This window comes from Sturnira hondurensis, unplaced genomic scaffold, assembly GCF_014824575.4.
Source record: "Sturnira hondurensis isolate 20B ecotype Veracruz unplaced genomic scaffold, ASM1482457v3 Scaffold0008860, whole genome shotgun sequence".
Lineage (NCBI taxonomy): Eukaryota > Metazoa > Chordata > Mammalia > Chiroptera > Phyllostomidae > Sturnira > Sturnira hondurensis.
Window position 1 is genome coordinate 3,162,647 of NW_028081491.1, and position 22,476 is coordinate 3,185,122.

General features: G+C 42.2%; 1 protein-coding gene across 4 annotated transcripts in view; it reads left to right on the forward strand.

The window, feature by feature from the left end:
- The first annotated feature begins 17,748 nt into the window (after positions 1–17,748).
- ZNF169 (zinc finger protein 169) overlaps positions 17,749–22,476 on the forward strand; it is a 73,296-nt gene continuing 68,568 nt past the window's right edge. For all 4 annotated transcript variants that reach the window (XM_037056222.1, XM_037056223.1, XM_037056224.1 and 1 more), the window contains exon 1: positions 17,749–17,820. The gene's annotated coding sequence lies outside the window, so the exon portion shown is untranslated. The remainder of the gene's footprint in view (positions 17,821–22,476) is intronic.

Genomic DNA, 22,476 nt, shown 5'->3' on the forward strand with positions numbered 1-22,476 from the left:
GTTCTTTGATATTACATCCATAAGATTATTGTCGATTCTAATGTCATGAAGATTTTCCCCAACATCTCCCCTGAGAGTTACATATTCTTAGTGTAACAAAAAATGCAGATTCAGCTGCCTGCTTCAACAAAAGCCAAACTCATGAGATAAGTGCTGGTGCAAAAGGAAAAAGGTTTATTCAGGTGCTGTGATCTGGGAGAATGCAGGACTTCTAAGTCCAAGACCATCCCCCATTTCTGTCAAGCTCTCAGTTCTTATAGAAATAGGGAGGGAAGGGCTTTTTTCTATCCAATTATTTTGCTAGCTGTTAGTGCACTTGGGCCCTATTCATTTATATTTCTAGCTTTTGGTGGGTTCTCAGTGTAAGAACCTCCTACTACACCATCTTGGCCACTGGGGGCAACTCTCCAGTGCTCCTTTACTATTCATGATATCAGGGTCACTGGACAGGGGAGGGCTTCAGGACCCACTGTCAGGAAGGCTGGAGATACTTCAGCCCTCAGTATGCCTCCTGATGCTGAACACAGTGCCCACACATCTCTGGGAACCTGTTGGAGTTTACAGGACACTGCTGAATTCTGTCCTCTGCATAGCCCCTGTGAGGACTGCCCCTCCAAAGTGGCCAGGTAAACCCATACTCAGCTGCTGCTAGCTGCCTATGCTGTGACTGACTGTCTATAGATCCCTCTCTCACACTCTGGACCCTTGTAATTTTACAACAGTAAATGGATGAAGGTCTAATCTTCTGTAGTTTCTTTCTGCTATCAAGAAATGTAGTCTTACCCATCCCCAGGTCCAGATATCCTTATTATCTATTAAAGGAAGAAGGGGATTAAGGATAGAGGGAAGCTGACTTCCAGCCAAGATGGAGGTGTAGGTATATGCACTGTGCCTCTTCAACCAAAAGAAGGACAACAACACATTTTAAAATAAAAAACAACCAGCACTGACAGAAAATCAAACAGTATGGAAGTCTGACAACCAAGGAGTTAAAGAAGAAACATTCATCCAGGCTGGTAGGAGGGGCAGAGATGGTCAGCAGAGCAGAGAGGACTCACAGCAAGGTGGTGGCTGGCAGAGCAGGCAGTCCCACATTTGTGAGCAGATAAACCAAGAAGAACAACTGGGGAGTGAGACAGACCACACAACCTAGGGTTGCAGCTCAGGAAAATAAAGCCTCAAAACCTCTGACTGAAAAACAACTGTGAGGGTTGAAGTGGTGGGAGAAACTCCCAGCCTCGCAGGAGAGTTCACTAGAGAGACCCACAGGGTCCTAGAATGTACACAAAACCACCCAAGAAGGAATCAGCACCAGAAGGACCCACTTTAATTGTGGGTAGTGGGGTAAGTGACTGAAAGCAGGCAGAGAACTGAACAAGTGGCATCCTTTCTCTCAGAACCCCTCCCACACATACAGCACCACCAACACAGCAATGTGAGTTGCCCACCCTGGTGAACACCTAAGGCTCTACCCATTACTATGTAACAGGTGCACCAGGACAGAAAAAAATGACCCAAATGAAAGAACAGATCAAAGCTCCAGAAAAATACAACTAAGCAATGAGAGATAGTCAACCTATCAGATACACATTCAAAACACTGATAATCAGGATGTTCACAAAATTGGTTGAGTATGGTCTCAAAGTAGAGGAAAAAATGAAGGCTATGCAAAGTGAAATAAAGAAAAATGTAAAGGGAACCAATAGTGACTGGAAGGAAACCAGGACTCAAATCAATGGATTGGAGAAAAAGGAAGAAATAAACAGTCAACCAGAACAGAATGAAAAAACAAGAATTCAAAACAATGAGGAGAGGCCCCAGGACAAATTAAACATTTCAACATCAAAATCATAGGGGTATCCAAAGGAGAAGAGGAATAGCAAGATATTGAAAACTTATTTAAAAAATTAATGAAGGATAACTTTTCCAATGTGGCAAAGGAAAAACACTTCCAGGAAATCCAGGAAGCTCAGAGAGTCCCAAAGAAGTTGGATCCAAGGAAGCACACACCAAAGCACCTCACAACTAAGTTACCCAAGATTAAAATGAAAGAGAGCATCTTAAAAGCAGCAAGAGAAAAGGAGACAGTTACCTACAAAGAAGTGCCCATAAGACTAAGCTGATTTCTCAGAAGAGACCTTAGAGGCAAGAAGGGGCTGGAAAGAAGTATTCCAAGTCATGAAAGGCAAGGCCCTACATCCAAGATGACTCTATTCAGCAAAGCTATCATTTAGAATGGAAGGGCAGATAAAGTGCTTCTCAGATACGGTAAAGTTCAAGGATTTCATCACCACCAAACCCTTATTATATGAAATGTTAAAGGGACTTATCTAAGAAAAGGAAGATAAAAATATGAACAGTAAAATGACAACAAACTCGCAAAACTCAACAACTAAGCCTAAAACAAGAACAAAACCAAAAATGAACTAAGCAAACAACTAGAAGAGGAACAGAATCACAGAAATAGAGATCACACAGAGGGTTATCAGTGGGGAAGAGGAAGGGGAAATAGGGGAAGGTACAGGGAATAAGTAGCATAAATGGTAGGTAGAAAATAGACAGGGGTAGGGAGGTTAAGAATAGTATAGGAAATGTAGAAGTCAAAGAAGGTATATGTATGACCCATGGAGATGAAGTAAGGAGGGGGGTAATTAAGTTGGAAGGGGCTATGCAAGGCCAAGGGGAATAAATGGGGGAAAATGGGACAACTGTAATAGCATTATCAATAAAATATATTTCAAAAAAGAATGGAGGGAAGCCTTGTGATCCTAGCCCAATAGCTCAGTTGGTTAGAGCATTATCCCGATATACCTAAATTGTGGGTTCACTCCCCTGTTAGGGCACATACAAGGATCAATCAATAAAACATAAATAAGTGGAACAAGAAATCAATATTTCTCTCTCATGCTCTCTTCCTCCTTTCCTTTCTCTCTAAAATTAATAAATAAAAAGAAAAACAAAAATAATGGAGGGAAGCTTTTATGTGAGGGAGAAGGATTGCTGTCTCTGAAAGGCAGCACAGATGCCAGTAGAAGATGGCAGTACTGAAGTAGTGATGCTGGTAGATTATTTTATAGTTCAAGAGACAGTGTTGCAGATGGGCTTCCAGACTAAAACTTATGGTGCAGATAAACTACCAAGTGTTTAGTGAGGGGCATGTCTAGTAGTGCAGGGTGAATTGTAGTGAAATCAGGAACTGCAGAGACTAAAGGATACCCATGATTTAATCCTGATTGGGGATCTTGGTGGCACTCCCAACAGCAGGACAGATTTGCCTAGGAAGCCAGTCTGGGAAATGCAGAATAAAATTAAAAGTATAATTGTCACTTAACTTTGGGAGTTGCTATCCCTTTCCAGAAGAGGAATTTTAAAAATCCTTTAGGAATGCAGGTCCAGCTTTCCCTTGCCGTTTCAACAGCAGCAACAAGATCTGAGTCCTCCTTAGGTGGCACCTGCTTTATCCGTGTGTAGTGGATTCAAGCCTTGACTCCCATGAAGTTTAGGGAAGAGTGTATTGTCAGCAAACTGTCACAGAGACTGGTCTATTGCTTGGCCAACTACTTTTCAGGACCTTGAGTCTTCCAGGTCTTTAGTAAGACTCGGTCTTCCAGCTGGAATAAGCATAAGGGCTTGTGAGCGGGGTAGATAGACCTGCAATGAGAAAACCTGTGCAAAGTTTAAGGCTGTGTTTGCCTTAAATGTATGTATTGTTTGATTTTTGTTTCATGTTCTAAATCTAAAGGTCATGTTCCTAAAACAAACTTGGAAGGGTCTCCAAGGAAGTTATTTCAAAAGGGCTTAATTTAAGACTGCTTCGAGGTGCTACTCTAATCCAGTGGAAGGCAACACAGTGTGTGGGTTCCATTTCAAATGTGTTTCCTGACATATTTTTGCCAGGGTCTTCTTTATTGTGTGGTTCATTTTCTCAGTCTTCCCCATAGATCGGGGTCTCCAAGATGCATGTAGTTTCCTTTGTGTCTGTAGTGCCTTTCTTATCTTCTAGGAGATTTCTAAAGTGAATGACAGTCCACTGTCTTTTTGAATGCTGTAAGGAAGTCCAAATCTAGGGATTATTTCTTTGAGTAGAAGTTTTGCTACCTCAGTTGCCTTCTCACTTCTATTGGGGCATGCTTTTACACATCTGGAAAAAATATTTATAAAAACTAATAAAAAATTAAAGTTTCCTGTGGTTTTAGGCATGTGTTAAGTCAACTTGCCAGTCCTCAAAAGAACATATTCTTTATATTGTACTCTCTTTCCTGTTAGGGCATGTTGTATCTTAGGATTGTTTTTGGCATGTATCTGACAGACTTGGATAACTTTCTGATGGTCCTTTATAAATGAGGGCCCTTCAAATGTGGTCTAATGAGGTCTAGTAAAGCATCCCTTACATAATGGATCCCTTCATATAGGTGTTTGAGGATGGGATACACTAGAGTTTTAGGGAGTAAGATTGTAACATAAATGTTGATATTCCATACAGAATTAGGGTCAGTGTTAGAGAATCCCTCTTCATGGGCCCATTCCTCATCTCATTCTGTGTAATGGGGTTTAAATTCTGACAAGTCCAGGTGGGAAATCAAAGTCCCAAGAAGTAGCAGCCCCTGGGCAGCTCCTCTTGCTGCTTTGTTGGCAGTTTGTTTTCCCTGGCTTGTCTGGTAACCATTCCTCTGATGTCCTGGGCAGTGCATTATGGCAATCTGGTTCGGTAGATTCACTGCCTCTAGAAATTGAAATTTTTCTTTTGCATGTTTAGTACACTTATTCCTTGAGATTAAGAGCACTATTTCTTTCCATATTGCCCTATAGGCATGGACTAGCATGAAGGCATCTTTCTCATTTATTTATTTATGTTTTTATCTTCCTCTGAGAATATGTTCACTAATTTTAGAGAGAGAAGGTGGGGGGAGAGGGAAACAACAATGTGAGAGAGAAACATTAGTCAGTTGCCTCCTCTATGTGCTCCAGCTAGGAATCAAATTCACAACCTAAGTATGTGCTCTGATCAGGAATTGATCCTGCAACATTTTGGTGTATGGGACAACAGTCCGACCATTAAGCCACCCATCTAGGACATGAAGGCATCTTTAGGGTCAGTGTAGGTGTCAACATTCTTTCCCTGGGATAATTCTAAGGCTCTAGTGAGGGCTATGAGTTCAGCCTTTTGTGCTGAGGTTCCTATAGCAAGGGCTAGGGCTTCTATTACCTTGTCTATGGAGACTATCACATAGCTGACTTGTCTCTGACCATTTTCCATGAAGCTAATTCCATCTGTATATAATTCCCAGTCAGGTTCTGTCAGCAGCTGGTCCAACAGATCTGGTCTGCTGGAATATTACTTTGTCAATAACTTCTAGGAAGTCGTGTTGAAGGTCTGAGCTTCCCTCTGAGTCCAGGAAGTAGGGTAGATGAGTTTAAGGTGGTGGTGGCTTATAAGGTGACATTTGAGTTGTCTGAAAAAATGGCTTGGTATTTCCCCATGCACCCTGCTGTCAGCCAATACCCTCCTTTCTGTTCTAATAGGTCTAGGACCTGGTGTGGTACAAATACTGTAGAAGGTGGCCCCAGAGTGAACTCCTCTGCTTCCTATAAAACGTCACAGGTAGCTGCTATTGCCCAGAGGCATGGTGGCCATCCTTTTGTTGTGTGATCTAGTTTCTTTGAGAGAGAGACTATGGGTTGGGAGTATTTCCCATGGTCTGGGTTACAATTCTTTGCCTTTCATGAATGTATAATTTGAAAGTTTTCTATAAATTGGGCAATTCTAGTGTGGGAGGTGAAACTAGTTTTTCCTTCAGGTTATCAAATGCTTCCTGACAGTCTCATCCATTCAAGGAGTTCAGAGAATGGTTCTTTCAAAGAATTATACAACGGTTTAGAAAACCATGCATAAGTTTTTGTGAAGGAATGACTGTTTTTTTTTTTAACTGTTTGGTCACTCCAGTAATGGACATTGCAGCTGAACTTTTCTTGCTTAGTTTTGTATTTGGCACTGAGTATGTAACTCCCACACCTACGAGGGAGTCAATTAACTTTTTCCCCACTGTCAGTTGTACCTGGGACCCCTGTGGAAAATAGTAATGGGTCAGGAATTGTCTAGGCAGCTCCTCAGCCTCCTTATTATTTATCAGATTTGCCATTCCTTTCTAATATTTCTCAGCAAGGGTTTCTGTTCATTTTATTTTTCTTTTGAGTTCCAGGCAGTGCTTTCTACAGTGGCCTTCCCCTCTGCAATTGGCACATTGATTGGTACCTAGAGGGTCTTTCTTTTTCCTTTTGGGTTCTGCCTATCCTTCTCATTTCCCCTTATTGTTTCTAAGAAAATGGTGACCTGCTTTGATTTCCTTTTCTCCTGGGCATGATAAACTTTAAAGGCTACATCCACCTGCTAGGAGGGATTCACTCCCAATGCCCTATCAATAACATTGGAGCTTCCTGCTGATATCTGGGGTACTTTGCCCAATATAAGTCATGTTTACCATAGAGACATCTTCTGGTGCCTATAGGTCAGCATCAGTGTGCTTTGGTAGACCTGATTGATCCTTTCTAAAAATTCAGAAGGCTCTTCATTTGGTTTCTGTATCATATTAAGGCTCTTTTGTGTAGGCACTCCTTTCTTAAGCCCTTCCAATATGCACCTTTTTAATGTTCTAGGAAGGCTAGGTCCCCACTCTTTGAGTCCCATTTGGGCTCTATCAAGGGGATCACCACACCTGGGTTGGGGATTCCCTCTGGGATTCTTTTGATGGACGAAATGAGCCTCTTCATCAGCCTTGTCTATACCTACCTGCCTTTCACCTGCCATTAGCAGGATGTTAAGGGAAGCCTGTATATCTATCTGCAGTTTAGATGGCGAGTGGCAAAAATTAAGGTGATAAAATCTGCTATTTATGAGGATGCTCCCTACATGATGGGTTGGAATTCTTTCAATTCAGCACATCTGAAAGTGAAATGAAGTATGGCCTGAGTAGTAGCCAGAGGGCTGGACTTCCTTGTTTATTCCATCTATAGGGTATTGCTTCAAAGGGAATTGTCCTGCTCTGTATAGAAACTCTCCATGGACAAATCTGGGGCCGTGTCAGGTAACTCTGAGGGGAGATGATTCCTTTATAACACAGAGGCGGGGCTGTTTCAGGATAACCGAGCAGAGGAGCTAGTGGCATGGGAAATCTTTCTGCTATTAATCTGGGTTTCCTGGGTTTGGGACATTAAGGAGACTCATATCTTCATTTTCCATTTTTTCCTGTGTCTTACTATCAGGGAGGCATTTTGAAGTCAATTACCTTCTCTACATCATTAGGTTGTTCCCCTTCTTTGCCAAATCCTTATTGTGTAGAGATATAAATGTCTGGACATAAGGGATTTTGTCCCACTTCCCTGACCATTGGCAAAACAATTCCAACTATATGATGGTGTAGTAATTTGGGGAATTATTTAGGGGACATTTTCTTCATCTTCTAAAGTATACATGGAAGTATACATAGGGGCCAACCAGTGTTACAATAGAAAAACAACTTTTCTTAGTCATTCAATCATAGCTATACATAGGCCAGTATGCTAAAATTTGGCCCAGTGGACTCCCTTCAGGAGTCAAAACAGAACATACCCGTACCTGATGGCAAGAAAGCACAAACACAAAACCATAATCATAGAAAGGCTGCTTTATAGATAAGTGGGAATATATGAACAAACTTAGATCTATAATTCCATTAGCCTAAACAAGCACTCACAAGCCAGTCATAGCATTTATCTCTTGCCAACCAGCAATTCAACTGGTTCTGACCAAACCCAAGTGGCACAAAGCCCAACTGTCATGAAGCTCAAGTTTCAGGGATAGTCTGCCAACTGGTACTGCCAATGGTCCTAACTAGACCCAAGTGGAACAGAGCCAAAGTGGCATGCATGAGGCCCAAGGAGCAAGGATAGAGAACCACCAGTGTGTTGCTGGTTTGACTCACCCAGTCTTGGAGTCCATTTGCTCCCCAGAAGTTCATTTCCTCTAATCAGCCAAGCATTTCAGGTGGTTGGGCCTTGATAAGGAGTGTAAGGAAATTCCCTGAGCAAAGCTTTTGGCAGCTTCTGGGAAGTCTCTACAGTCCCAATCCTGGGGTCAGCCTACCACAGGGAGCTGGGATCCCAGCCTGAGACCTCTGGGACTTACTGAGATCTACACTATCCTGCTGTAGTCACCAAAAACTATAACTGAAAATGCTGATTTGGCTGCCTGCCTCCACAAAAACTGAACTCTTGAGACAGGTGCTGATGCAAAAGAAAAGAAGTTTATTGAAGTGCCCTGACTTGGCAAAATGGTGGACTCCTGTGTCAAATGCCATCCCCCCTTTCTGTTCAAGCCTGCAGTTCTTTAGAAATAGGGAGTTGAGGGCTTCTATCCAGTTATCTTGCTAGGTTTTTGATACACTTGAGCCCTGTCCATTCATCTTTGTAAATGTTGGTGTGCTCAGGCCCTATCAATTTATCTTTCTAGCTTTTGGTGGGTGTTCAGTGTAAGAACCTCCCCCTTGGCCAGTGGGAGAGACTCCCTGGTGCTCCCCTCCCTATCTATGGTATCAGGGCCAGCAGTGGTAAGGGCTTCAGGACCCACTGTCAGGAAGCCTGGAGATGCTGCAGCCCTCAGCCCACCTCCCAATGCTGGATGTAGCATCTGCACATCGGGGGGGAACTAGTTGTAGCCCACATGGTACCCCTGAATCCTGGCATGTCCATGTACTGTGTAAAGTCCCCTGCATAGTCCACCCCTCTGAAGTGGCCAGTTGGGCTTATTTCCTGTACTGCCACTAGCTGCCTGCACTCTGACTCCCTGTGTAGGTAATGTATGTTTAGATCTCTGATCTATTTTGAATTAATTTTAATATGGTATAAGGGAAGGGTATAACGTTGTGCTTTTCAGATGGATATTCAGTTCTTCCAGTGCTATTTGGAGGAAATATTGTCTTTTCCCCATTGAACAGTCTTAACACCTTGTCAAAAATCATTTGACCATTGCTGAAGGTTTATCTCTGGGCTCTATACTATTCCATTCCAGTATTCTATATGTCTGTCCTTATGCCAGTACAATAATGTTTAATTACCATAGCTTTGTAGTAAGTGTCACAGTTAGGAAGCATGAGTCCTCCAAGTATATCCTTGTTTTACAAAACTGTTTTGGCTATTTGAGGTTTCTTGCAGTTCTACATGAATTTTATAATGAGTTTGTCCATTTCTGCAAAAAAGGCAATTGTAAACAATTTTAAAGATTTTTTTTATTTACTTATTTATTTACAGGGGAAGGGAAGGAGAAAGACAGGGAGAGAAACATCAATGTGTGGTTGCCTCTCATGCACCCCCTACTGGGGACCTGGACCGTAACTCAGACATGTGCCCTGACTGGGAATCGAAATGGCAACCCTTTGGTTCACAGGTCCACACTCAATCCAGTGAGCTACACCAGCCAGGGCGCAATTGAAATTTTGATAGTAATTACTTTGAACCTATAGATCACTTTGGGTAGTACTGACATCTTCACAATGTTAAGTCTTCCTATCCATGAACACAGTATGTCTTTCCACATATTTAAGTCTTCTTTAATTTCTTTCAGCAATATTGTGCGGTTTTAGCTTGCAAGTTTTTTTAATGTTTGGATATGTTTATTACTAAATATTTCTTTTAGATGCTATTTTAATTTGAATTGCTTTCTTAATTTTCTTTGGGTTTTATTGCTGGTACATAAAAATACAACTTTTTTTTCATCTTTCAACTGAAGCTTTAATGATTTGTTAGCCATAATAGGTTTCCTGTGAATTCCTTAAGACTTTCTGTATATAGAATCATGCCAACTGTGCACAGAGATAGTATTATTTCTGCTCCACCCCACCCCCAGTTTGAATGCTTTTATTGTTTTTCTGGTCCAGTAGCTCTGGCTAGAACTTCTAGTACAATGTTGAACAGCAGCAGTGAAAATGGGCATTCTTGCCTTGTTCCAGACTTCAGGAGAAAAACTTACACTCTTTTACCATCAAGTATGAAATCAGGTATGGACTTCTGATTAAAAAAAAAACTATTATCATCTTGGAAAATTTTTCCTCAATTCCACTTTTCTGAGTTTTCATGAAAAAAATTTTGGATTTTGTAAAGAGCCTTTTCTGCATCAGTTGTGATGACCATCTTTTTATCCTCTTTATTATATTAATGTGGTAAATTACAGATTATTTTTATTTTCCAAAAATTCTTTTAAAATTATTTTATTGTTGCTTAATTACAGTTATCTGTATTTTCTCCCCACCACTCTGGCCCACCCCATCCAAACCCACCTCCCTCCCTTGCTTCCACCTTCCCCCTTGGTTTTGTCCATGTGTCCTTTATAGTTGTTCCTGAAAACCCTTCTCCCCTTTGTCCCCTTCCCACTCCCCTCTGGCTATTGTAAGATTGTTCTTAATTTCAATGTCTTTGATTATATTTTGTTTGCATTTTCCTTTTGTTGATTATGTTCCAGTTCATGGTGAGATCATATAGTATTTTCCCCTCACTGCCTGGCTTATTTCACTTAGTGTAATGCTTTCTAGTTCCATTCGTGCTGTCACAAAGGGTAGGGGCTCCTTCTTTCTCTCTGCTGTGTAGAATTCCATTTGTAAATGTACCACAGTTTTTTGATCCACTAATTGCTGATAGGCATTTAGGTTGCTTCTAGCACTTGCTGCTATGAACATTGGGGTGCATAGGTTCTTTTGGATTGGTGTTTCAGAGCTTTTAGGGTATAATCCCAGCAGTGGAACTGCTGGGTCAAAAGGCAGTTCTGTGTACTTGAACAACAGTTAAATAAAAAATTTTTTAAAAAGGCAGTTCTGTTTTTAGTTTTCTGAAGAAATTCCACACTTTTTCCCACAGAGGCTTCATCCATCTGCATTCCCACTAACAGGGTGCAAGGGTTTGTTTTTCCTCACATACTCTCCAAGACTTGCTTGTTGATTCATTTATGATGGCCATTCTGACAAGTGTGAAGTGATAGCTCACTGTGGTTTTAATTTGCATCTCTCTGATGGCTAGTGACGCTGAGTATATTTTCATGTGTCTCTGGGCCCTCTATATGTCCTCCTTGGAGAAGTGTCTGTTCAAGTGTTTTGTTCATTTTTTACTTGGGTTTTTTGTCCTTCTGGAGTGAAGTTGTGTGAATTCTTTATATATTTTGGAGATCAAGCACTTGTCCAAGGTGTCATTGGCAAATATGCTTTCCCACACTGTTGGTTCTATTTTCATTTTTAATGCTGTTGTTTAGCCATGCAGGAGCTTTTTTAATTTGATGAGGTCCCATTTGTTTATTCTTTCCTTTATGTCCTTTGCTTTAGGGGACATATTTGTGAAGATGCTGCTGCATGGAATGTCTGAGATTTTTCTGCCAATGTTTTCCTCTAGGACTTTTATGGTGTTATGACTTATACTTAAGTCTTGTATCCACCTTGAATTTATTTTTGTGTATGGTGTAAGTTGGTGATCAAGTTTCATTTTTTTGCACGTAGCTTTCCAGTTCCCCCAACACCATTTGTTGAAGAGCCTATTTTGGCTCCATTTTATGCTTCTTCTCCCTTTGTCAAATATTAATTGACCATAGAGACTTGAGTTTATTTCTGGGCTCTCTGTTCTGTTCCATTGGTCTGTGTGCCTGTTTTTATTCCAGTACCAGGCTGTTTTGATTACAGTGGCCTTGTAATACAGTTTGGTATCAGGTGTTGTAATCCCTCTTACTTTGTTCTTCTTTCTCAAAATTGCTGCAGCTATTCAGGGTTGTTTATGGTACCATATAAATTTCAGAAATGTTTGTTCTATATCTGTGAAATGTGTCATTGGTACTTTAGTAGAGGTTGCATTGAATCTATCAATTGCTTTGGGTAGTATGGCCATTTTGATTATGTTAATTCTTCCAATCCATGAGCATGGTACATGTTTCCATTTGTTTGTGTCTTCCTTAATTCCTTCTTCAGTGTTGTGTAGTTTTCTGAGTATAGAATGGACCATAGTTTTTTGATCCACTCATTTACTGCTGGACACTTAGTTTTCTTCCAGCACTTGGCTATTGTAAATTGCTGGTATGAACATTGGGGTGCATAGGTTCTATTAAAGTGGTGTTTCAGGATTTTGGGGGTATAATCTCAGCAGTGGAATTGCTAGGTCAAAAGACAGTTCCATTTTTAGTTTTCTGAGGATATTTTACATGGTTTTCCACAGTGGCTACACAAGTTTTTATTCCTACCAAGAGTGCACTAGAGTTTCCTTTTCTCCACAACCTGGACAGCACTTGTTGATTTGATTATGATGGCCATTGTGGCCTGTGTGAAGTGATAGCTCACTGTGGTTTTAATTTGCATCTTTCTGATGGCTAGTGATGCTGAGCATTCTTTTATATGCCTCTAGGCCCTCTGTTTGTCCTCTTTAGAGATCTGTCTGTTCAGGTCCTTTGCCCATTTTTTAATTGTATTATTTATCTTCCTGGCATTGAGTCCTATATGTTCTTTACATATTTTCCATGTCAAACCATTGTCAAATGTATCATTGGCAAATATAGTTTCCCATAAGGTCGGTTCCCTTTTCACTTGCTGATATTTTCTTTGGCCATGCAGAACAGAATAGAGAGCCCAGAAATAAGCCCATGTTTCTCTGGTCAATTAATATTTGACAAATGGGGTAAGAATAGCATTTTCAACAAATGGTGTTGAGAGATCTGGACAGCAACATGTAAAAAAATTAAACTTGACCACCAACTTACACACAAAAAAGCCCCTCAAGATGGATAAAAGACTGAAATATAAGTCATTACACCATAAAAGTCTTAGAGGAGGAGATAGAAAGGAAAATCTCAGATATTACATGCAGCAATATTTTCACCAATATGTCCCCTACTCAAAGGACGTAGAGGAAAGAACAAACAAATGGGACTTCATCATAATTAAGATTTCTTTAAAACTTGTTTTACATAAGAACATGTATAAACTTGCACATGTAATTCATGCAAAAATAAAAGTAACTTTTAAGATTTCTGAAACATATTCAACCTACTTCTCCCCCAATTCAATACAAAAATAATCTCATTTAAGGACTAATTTTGTTCCACGACTGAGACAAACCCTTGTGAGTACAGTAAGTCCTCACTTAATGTCATGGATAGGTTCTTGAAAATTGCAACTTTAAGCAAAATGACATTAATGAAAACAGTTTTACCATACATCAATTGATATAAAGAAGAATTAGACTTCTGGCCAAGATGAAGGCATAGGTAGACACACTGTGCCTTCTCGCACAACCAAAATAAGAACAACAACAATTTAGAAACAAAAAGCAACCAGTACCGACAGAAAATTTAACTGTATGGAAGCCTGACAACCAAGGAGTTAAAGAAAAAATATTCATCCAGACCAGTAGGAGGGGTGGAGTTGGGTGGCTGACAGAGAGGGGTCGCAGCAAAGTTGTGACTGTTGGACCCAGGTGCACAAGGCGGAAGCTGGCGGACCCAGTGAAGTAGCAGATTATGGAGAGGCACAGTGCACAAGGTGGCTGGCAGACTGGGTGGTCCCACATTCGCACACAGAGAAACCAGGCAAAACTAAGGAGTGAGACAGATTGTGCAATCCAGGGTCCCAGAGTGGGGAAATAAAGCCTCAGATCACTAATTGAGGACACCCATGGGGGTTAAGGTGCTGGGAGAGGCTCTCAGCCTCACAGGAGAGTTTCTTGGAGAGACCCACCGGGTCCTAGAACATACACAGCCCCATCCACATGGGAGTCAGCACCAGGGTTGCCCAGTTTGCTTGGGGGAAGTGAGGGAGGTGACTGGGATCTAGCAGAGAGCTTACCAGGTGTCATTGTTCCCTCTTAGACCCCTCCCCCACATACAGAGTCACAACCCAGAGACTGGGTTGCCCCTCCCTGGTGAATACCTAACGCTTTGCTCCTCACTAAGTAACAGGTGTGCTGGGACAAAAAAAAAAAAAGAGGCCCAAATGAAAGAACAGTTCAAAGCTCCAGAAAAAATACAACTAAGGAATGAAGAGATAGCCAACCTATCAGATGCACAGTTCAAAACACTGGTAATCAGGATGCTCACAGAATTAGTTGAATTTGGTCACAAATTAGATGAAAAATGAAGGCTACGCTAACTGAAATAAAGGAAAATGTACAGAGAACCAATAGTGATGGGAAGGAAACTGGAACTTAAATGAATGGAGTGGACCAGGAGGAAGAAACATCCAATGAGAAAAGAATGAAGAAACAAGATTTTTAAAAAATGAGGAGAAGCTTAGGAACCTCCAGGGCATCTTTAAACATCCCAACACCCAAATTATAGGGTTCCAGGAGGAGAAGAGGAAGAGCAACAAGTGGAAAAATTATTTGAAGAAATAATAGCCCTGGCTGGTATAGCTCAGTGGATTGAGCTCGGGCCTGTGAACCAAAGGATCGAGGTTTGATTCCCAGTCATGGCACATGCCTGGGTTGCAGGCCAGTTCCCAGCAGGCAATGCATGAGAGGCAACCATAAATTGATATCTCTCTCCCTCTCTCCTTCCTTTACCCTCTAAAAGATAAATAAATAAAATCTTTTAAAAAAAGAAATAATAAAGGAGAACTTCCCCAGTCTGGCAAAGGAAATAGACTTCCAGGAAGTCCAGGAAGCTCAGAGAGCCCCAAAGAAGTTGGACGCAAGGAGAAACACACCAAGGCACATCATAATTACATTAGCCAAGACCAAAATGAAGGAGAGAATCCTAGAAGCATCAAGGGATAAGGGGACAGTCACCTACAAAGGAGTACCCATCAGACTGTCAGCGGATTTCTCAAAAGGGACCTTACAGGCAAGAAGGGGCTGGAAAAAAGTATTCCAAGTCATGAAATCCAAAGACCTACAGCCAAGATTGCTTTATCCAGCAAAACTTTCATTTAGAATGGAAGGACAGATAAAGTGCTTCTCAGATAAGGTCAAGTTCAAGGAGTTCATCATCACCAAGCCCTTATTATATGAAATGCTAAAGGGGCTTATATAAGAAAAAGACGATGAAAAATATGAACAGTGAAAGGACAGCAAACACACAGTTATTAACAACCACACCTAAAACAAAAGCAAACCAAGAGGACAGCTAGATCAGGAGTGGAACCATAGAAATGAAGAACACATGGAGGGTTAGCAACAGGGGGGTGGGAGGGGGAGAAGGGGGGAGAAGGCACAGAAAATAGCATAGATGGTAGGTAGAAAATAGATAGGGGGGAGGGCGAGAATAGTGGGTGAAATATAGAATCTAAAGAACTTGAGACACGTGGTTATAAACTAAGGGAGGGGAGAATGGTGGGGGAGGGAGTGTGTGGGTGGAGGGGAATGAAGGGGGGAATAGAACAACTGTAATGGTATAATCAATAAAATATATTTAAAAAAAGAATGGAAGGGCAGATAAAGTTCTTCCCAGATAAGGTCAAGTTCAAGGAGTTCATCATCACCAAGCCCTTACTATATGAAATGTTAAAGGGACTTATCTAAGAAAAAGAAGATGAAAAATATGAACAGTGAAAGGACAGCCAACTCACAGTTATTAACAACCACACCTAAAACAAAAGCAAACTAAGAGGACAGCTAGATCAGGAGTGGAACCATAGAAATGAAGATCACATAGAGGGTTAGCAACAGGGGAGTGGGAGGAGGAGAGAGGGGAAAAGGTACAGAGAATAAGTAGCCTAGATGGTAGGTAGAAAATAGATGGGGAGGGTAAGAATAGTATGGGAAATGTAGAAGCTAAAGAACTTACATGTGTGACCCATGGACATGAACTAAAGTGGGGAATGTGGGTGGGAGGGGGTGCACAGGGTGGAGGGGAGTGAAGGGGGGGAAATGGGACAACTGTAATAACATAATCAATAAAATATATTTAAAAATAATTAAATCCTTACATTTCTGGTCACAAAAACATCACCAAACTTTTAAATAAAGACTCAAAACACTTCTAATATTAAACACTGAAATAAGTACCAGCTGTGCATATATTTAAGAAGGATGAATAAAAACAAGTATGATATTTTCCAACCCACTTATTCCACTTTAGGACTGAGGGAGGCTGGAACCTATCCTGGCAGCTCAGGGTGCAAAGCAGGAACCAACCCTGAACAGGATGTCATTCCATTGTAGGGTGTACACACACACGCGCGCACACACACACACACACACCCTCACTCAGAGTGGGCCAATTTTGACACACCAATTAACTTAATGTGCACATTTTTTTTATTCTGGGAAGAAACTGGAGTACTTGGAGAAAACCCACAAAGACATGGGGAGAACATGAAAACTCCACACAGAGAGAGCCTGTGACTAAGAATCAATTTTTCTTCACACCATTATAATGAAGTGATGCTAAATGAAACATTTTTGAGGACCTGCTGTATTTTACTCTATGCCATGTGTATTACGAAGATTACCACTATGACTGATGGGGACAGACACTGTTTCTGGCTCTATGCGAGCTTATGGAATTTCCCTGTAATTCTTTCTGGTGGTTCTGTCCTGGGGTTTGCAGGACCATGTGTTGACTGGTACTCAAGCACCCTCCTCTTGGGTTTCCCTGTGGGTCTGTCCTGTTACCACAAATTTCTCTTCACTGGGCAGTTCAAGGGCTCACCTTGTTCCTTCCCCATTTCTTTGTGTTCACTGTTCTTCACTATCTCATGCCCCATGTCTTCAAACCTGTTGTTTATATATTTTGTCCTTTTAAAGTTGTTTAAGACAAGAAGCTAAATCTTGTTCCTGTTACTTCATTTTGAGCAGAATAAAATAGAAAGTAATTTGAAACACTTCTGTGAAATTTCTAGAAAAAGGGTGTGTGTCCCTTTATAATAAATATGTTTCTGAGCTTTCTATTCTGTCATCTCTAATAAATGACTTTTTAATTATTGTAGCATTAAATGTCCTCACGTTTATATTTTTCCACTTTATAAAAAAATCAAATTCATAATCATTAAAAAGGGAAAATGCTAGTACCTTTGTCATTTGTTAAAAGTTCATTAATTATGTGCTTTTACTTAACTGTAAAAACACAAGGATGAACATGAAGGATGGAGAGCATCCAGGTAAATATTTTTGTTTACAAAAAATAACTTAAACGAAAATTACAAAAACCCTACAAAGTAAAAAAGATGGGATTTTAGGGTTCTCCTGAATCAGCCTTTTCAGGTACCCCATAGTTGGTTTGATTTTACTTGTCTGATATTCACAATTTCTTCCAGAGCCCAAGTGGCTTTACTTCCCAGAGTGAGGGCGCTCTAAATAGAGCTGAAGGGGAAAGTACCGAGCCTTTGGTTGAAGGTCCACGTCCAGTTGGGCTGCACGGACAAACGGACCTGCACCCTAGGGGTTTGTGGGAGCGCGCTCCATCCTGGGAGGTCTGAGAAGCCTGCGAAAGCTCTCTAGCTGGTAGCGCGAGTGGCTCTGGAAGAAACTAGTGTGGCATAGTCCCACCCTCAGCGTTATAGGTAGTGTAATCCCCTTCTCTGGGGACACATTGCATACTGTAGCCCCGAGCCCCTGCAGCGGTCTGCGGTGCTTGCTACCGAGTCCAGGGGTACGGGTTGTGGGCGGAGGACACAATAGTTCCGACGAGGGACTCTGAGAATATTGCGGGTGTTCGCCCCGGGGCATTATGGGTATTTTAGCTCGGCTCCCCAGAAACACAGTGAATAGTGTGGTTCCGTGTCCTGGGGCACTGTGGGTATTGTAGTCCCGCCCTGAAGCACTTTGTTTAGCGCACCTCCTAGTCCCACGGGCGTTGCTTGGCGTGGTGACTGTGTTTCTGTACTGGTGGTGAGCGAGGTTGGGATGGGGGCCGGCTTCTGGGAAGGACAGTGGGGAAAACCCGGGAAGGGAGGGCCGGGCAGTACTGCTCAGGCCCGGGGTTTCTTGAGGTGTGATTTTTCTGGGCGGGGGCAGAGGGCCCAGGTCCTGTCCTGCTGAGGCTGGGCATAACTCGGGTGATTAGCCACCAATACCCTGGCTGGAAACTGGCTTCCCCACAGCTGTGGACCCGTGACAGGGGTTTATTCTTGGGTATCCATGGTGGCCTGTGGTGCTCAGCATGGTGGTGGAGGAGGAGCTGCTTGCCCCCCCCCCCCCCCCCCCCCCGCAGGACCCTGGTTTTGGGGGAAAGCACTAGCTTGCAGACTTATTGGGGGGGAGGGTGGGACTGAGGCAGCCGAGGCCAAGCAACTAGGATTAGAGCATTGGGGAAGTTGGAAGGCCTAGTGGGGTCAGTTTTTCAGGTGCATAGGGCGTCCCTGAGTCAATACTGGCTCCCTCTGATGTGGGGCCTTTCCAGAAGCCCCAGGTAGAGTAAGTGGAATGAACCCACAGGCTGGGAACTTTTCCCAAGCCCAGTGGGGCTGCTGGCTGACCCCCTGAATTTCTGGGAGTGAGGGTAGGGTAAGACATCTAAACCTACGCTCTTACTAACTTTTCGTTATGAAAACCTAGAAGTAACCGTGAGGTTCCATGGCTTCATTGCTCTGATTTATCACTTATCAGTGAGAACCTGTACTTTCCCCCAAAATCTGCATGAGTGCATCTCTTTGGGCACTATCTCTACCCAGAGGCTATGCCAGGCCTGCATTAGAATCCCTGTCTCTGTAGGGAGCGGTTGAAATCCAGGTGTGCCTTTTTCTCACAGAAGCTGTCATTAGTATGGAAAGAGGTAAACTTGTGCCTAGCACATGCTAAGTGCTTAGTAACTTCCTTTGTGTTTTTATTAAACTTCATAGGCAAATAGAAGATGATGACATGCTCAGTGTTAGCTTGTAGGCTTGTTCTAAAACCCATTCCCTGACTATAGGGACATAGAACCTTCTCACTTTTGATACTTTGATGAAGAGGATCCCAGCTGCATGCTTGGGGGTTTCCAGCCTGCCTTCTGGACTGAGAGAGAATCCTAAGGCTGGAGCTGCTTCTCTCTGTTCAAGTCTGCCCTGGAGCACCTCATGCCCCACCCCACCCACATCCAGAGGGATTGCCTGTTAGGGTGGGGAGAACTCCTAAGGGCCTGGCAGTGCTCTCTTGGGCAACGCTTCCTTATGTTCCTGTGATCTCTTTGCTCATAATGGAGGTGGAGGGTGCATTGCTTTGCTTGTCTTTGGTATCTTGAGTGTAGTTTTCCCCTCTGGGCTCAGAGCTACAGGTGGTTTCCCTGGGGCTTCCCAACATCTCCAGGGAACTCCCAGCTGTATTCTCAGGGTCTCTGAGCCCGCAACAGAAAGGTGATGAGAAGTAGTGTGTGTAGGCATGTATATATGAGGTCTGTCCAGAAAAAGCCCAGCCGTTATTAATATAATGAGAACAGTTTGTGCAACATCGATATAACCTGGCAGCCAAGAAGAGTGGACTGGAATGCACATGTGTGAACAATGATGACTTCACTGGACTGGTCAGTGGGGGCAGTAGATGCCACTGGCTGAGCATGTATACTGTGTGGCTCTCACACTCAATATGACTGAGCGAGTAGAGCAATGAATCTGCATCACATTTTGAGTTAAGCTTGAGCATTCCTCTGTGGAAACTTTGGATGATTCAGAAGGCTGCAGCTATATGAGCAACTGGTGATTAGCAGCCTTGTACCAACAATGCACCAGCTGATACATCATGTCTTGTGTAGAGTTTTTTGGCAAAACATCCAATCACCCAGGTGACTCACCCCTTCTACAGCCCAGATTTGGTGCTCTATGACTTCCGGCTTTTCCCAAAACTAAAATCACCTTTGAAAGGAAAGAGATTTCAGACTGTTGATGAGATTCAGGAAAAATGATGGGGCAGCTGATGTCGATTGGGAGAACCGGGTGAGGTCCCAAGGTGCCTACTTTGAAGGGAAGTGAGGTATCATTGTCCTATATATAGTGTTTCTTGCATCTTGTATCTTCTTCAATAAATGTCTCTTTTTCCTAGCACATGGATGGATATTTTCTGGACAGACCTTGTGTGTGTGTGTTTATCTTTACTTGAGGACATGCTTATTGAGTTTTAGAGAGAGGACAGAGGAAGGGAAGGAGAGAGAGGGAAAGAAACATTGATTCGTTGTCTCTTCTAAGCTCCCTGACTGGGGAACGAACCCAAAACCTAGGCATGTGCCCTGATTGGGAATTGAACATGCAGTTTTCCAGTTTACAGGAAACTCCAACCAAGTAGGCCACACTGGTCAGGGCAAGAGAAGTAATGTTTAAGATCAGTAGTCCTTTGTTGGTGGTATGCTTTCTGTGTACTGCCATAGTTTATTTCCTCAGCCATCCTTGTACCTTTTGTAGTAAAATTCTCACATTATAGAGAGGGAAATGGTACAGGAACTTTTACTTTGTAGCTAACTGTTCTTTAACTTTGAAAGTTTTAATGAAAATTTAAAAGGAGTTATTCTATATTTCAAGTTTGTCTCATGTATCTAATCCTGGTGAAGATAAAATATTTGTTCACTTTCTCCTGATCCTTTGTCCCAGCCCCTAATGTCATTAACTTCTGTTGACTTTAATGACACCACAGACCATCCAGTGTTTGTAGCTTATCCCCTCTCCTTTTACATTTTCCCCCCTACTTTTGGAGGTATGAAGGGACATGCTTTATCAAACTTAAAATTATGAAAATTTTACAATGCCAAAAGTAGTGAGAATACTGTAAGAGCACCCATGTGCCCCTTGCTCAGCGTCAGCAAGTGTCAACATTCTGTTCTTCCTTTTAGTTTTCTCTACTGAAGTGTCTTGCAGCAAGTCTCAGAAAACATCTTACTTGTAAATATACTTCAGTGTGCATCTCTTTTGAATAATGACTTTAAAGAAAACAACCTTTATATCCCATATATGTATGTATGTGTGTGTGTGTATATATATATATCTCCAGCAAAATTAATTCAAATTCATTAACGTTATCTGATTCAGGCTATGTTCAATTTCCCTAGTCCTCACAAGCTGCCTTGCTCTCAACAGCACAGGTTGTGGAGGACAATTGGGGGAATTCTGCCATCTGAATCCCTCCTTGGCCCTTCTCACCGGTTCTGGCCCTGCTGATCTTGTTAATGGCAGGATTGTCCCTCTTGGCACACACTGCAGGACCTCAGGGGTCATGCGTCCTGGAGTTTTCCAGATTTCCCACTAATCTGATGAGCTGTTAAGTCTTGTCGATTCTTCCTACTCCCCTCCTTTCTCCTTCCCTTTATGTTAGCTCAGCATATAGTCCTTCCCCATGTTCTAGTTTATCTTCCTCTTACAAAAAGGTCCTCCTCTCTTTATTGCAAATTCTGCAGTCAGACTCTGAGGCTCCGCTACACTAGTACTGACTCTGTGACCCTGGGCATTTGCCGGCATTCTGTGTCCCTTCTCATCTGTAAAATAGGGCTAATAGCGATGTCAGGGTCATGAAGTGGAAATGTGATCTTTGGAAGTTGTGAGGGTTCCTGGCACACACAAGTGGGTGCTCAGGGAGAGTACTTTGTGGGGATAATGATTATCCATCCTCAACTGCCCCCTAAACAGCCTTTCCAGAATCATTTTCATCATTCACTCCAACTGGACTGTGGTTTACAGCCACGTGGGGATCTATGCTAATCTGTGCAGTTTTTTTTCCCCTCAGACCTTTATGTTTCACACATTCATCCTTGTTAACTAGCTTAAATGTTTCTCTAGTGCAAAGATTTCTGAGTACTCTCTGGCAGAATATGTCCCAGAGCACTTGTACATAAGGACGTTGGGGCTAGCATGGTGCATCCCAACTGTCTGATTATCCCACTGGTGTTGAGATGGTATTTTGAGGAACAGGTACCTTGTCTGGCTCCTGGCTCCTTCTGGGTGACTGCTTAGCACCCAGATGTGAGGATATCAGGGGTTGTCCTTTCTTCCCGGAAAGCGACATTTGTGGGGCAGTGATGGGATCTCAGGTGGGAAGGGGTTAGGGTGTTACTGGAGACGGCCATGGGTGGCAGATAATAGATGTGGATCTTGTTCTGTGGTCAGTGAGACCCACTGCATGTTTTGTCCAGAGGGGGATCATGATTCCTTCCTTTTTACCCTCATCTCTGCTCCCCTTTATAATGAAAGTCATCAGGACAGAGTTGTCTACACTTGATAAATACAGTTTTGCTGCACTGAATCTCTATTTAATTTCCAGATATTTTGGGATGTTTTTTAGAGAACTTGTTGTTACTGATTTCTTATTTAATTCCATTTAGAACAAAGAATGTACACTATCAGTCTGTGTAAGTTGGCAGTTATTTCACAACCCAGTATATACAGTGTCTTGGTGAATGTGCCTTGGTCCCCAGAATGGAATCCATTCTGCAGTTGTTGAGTGTTGTTCTAATACTGTGTTAGGTCAAGTTGCTTGTTACATTCAGATGTTTTATTTCCTTATGATTATTTTTATCAGCTTATTTAGCAATAGTTTCTTCATTTTATCAATTACTGTGATGGCATTTAATTCTCCAACTAGGATTGTGGA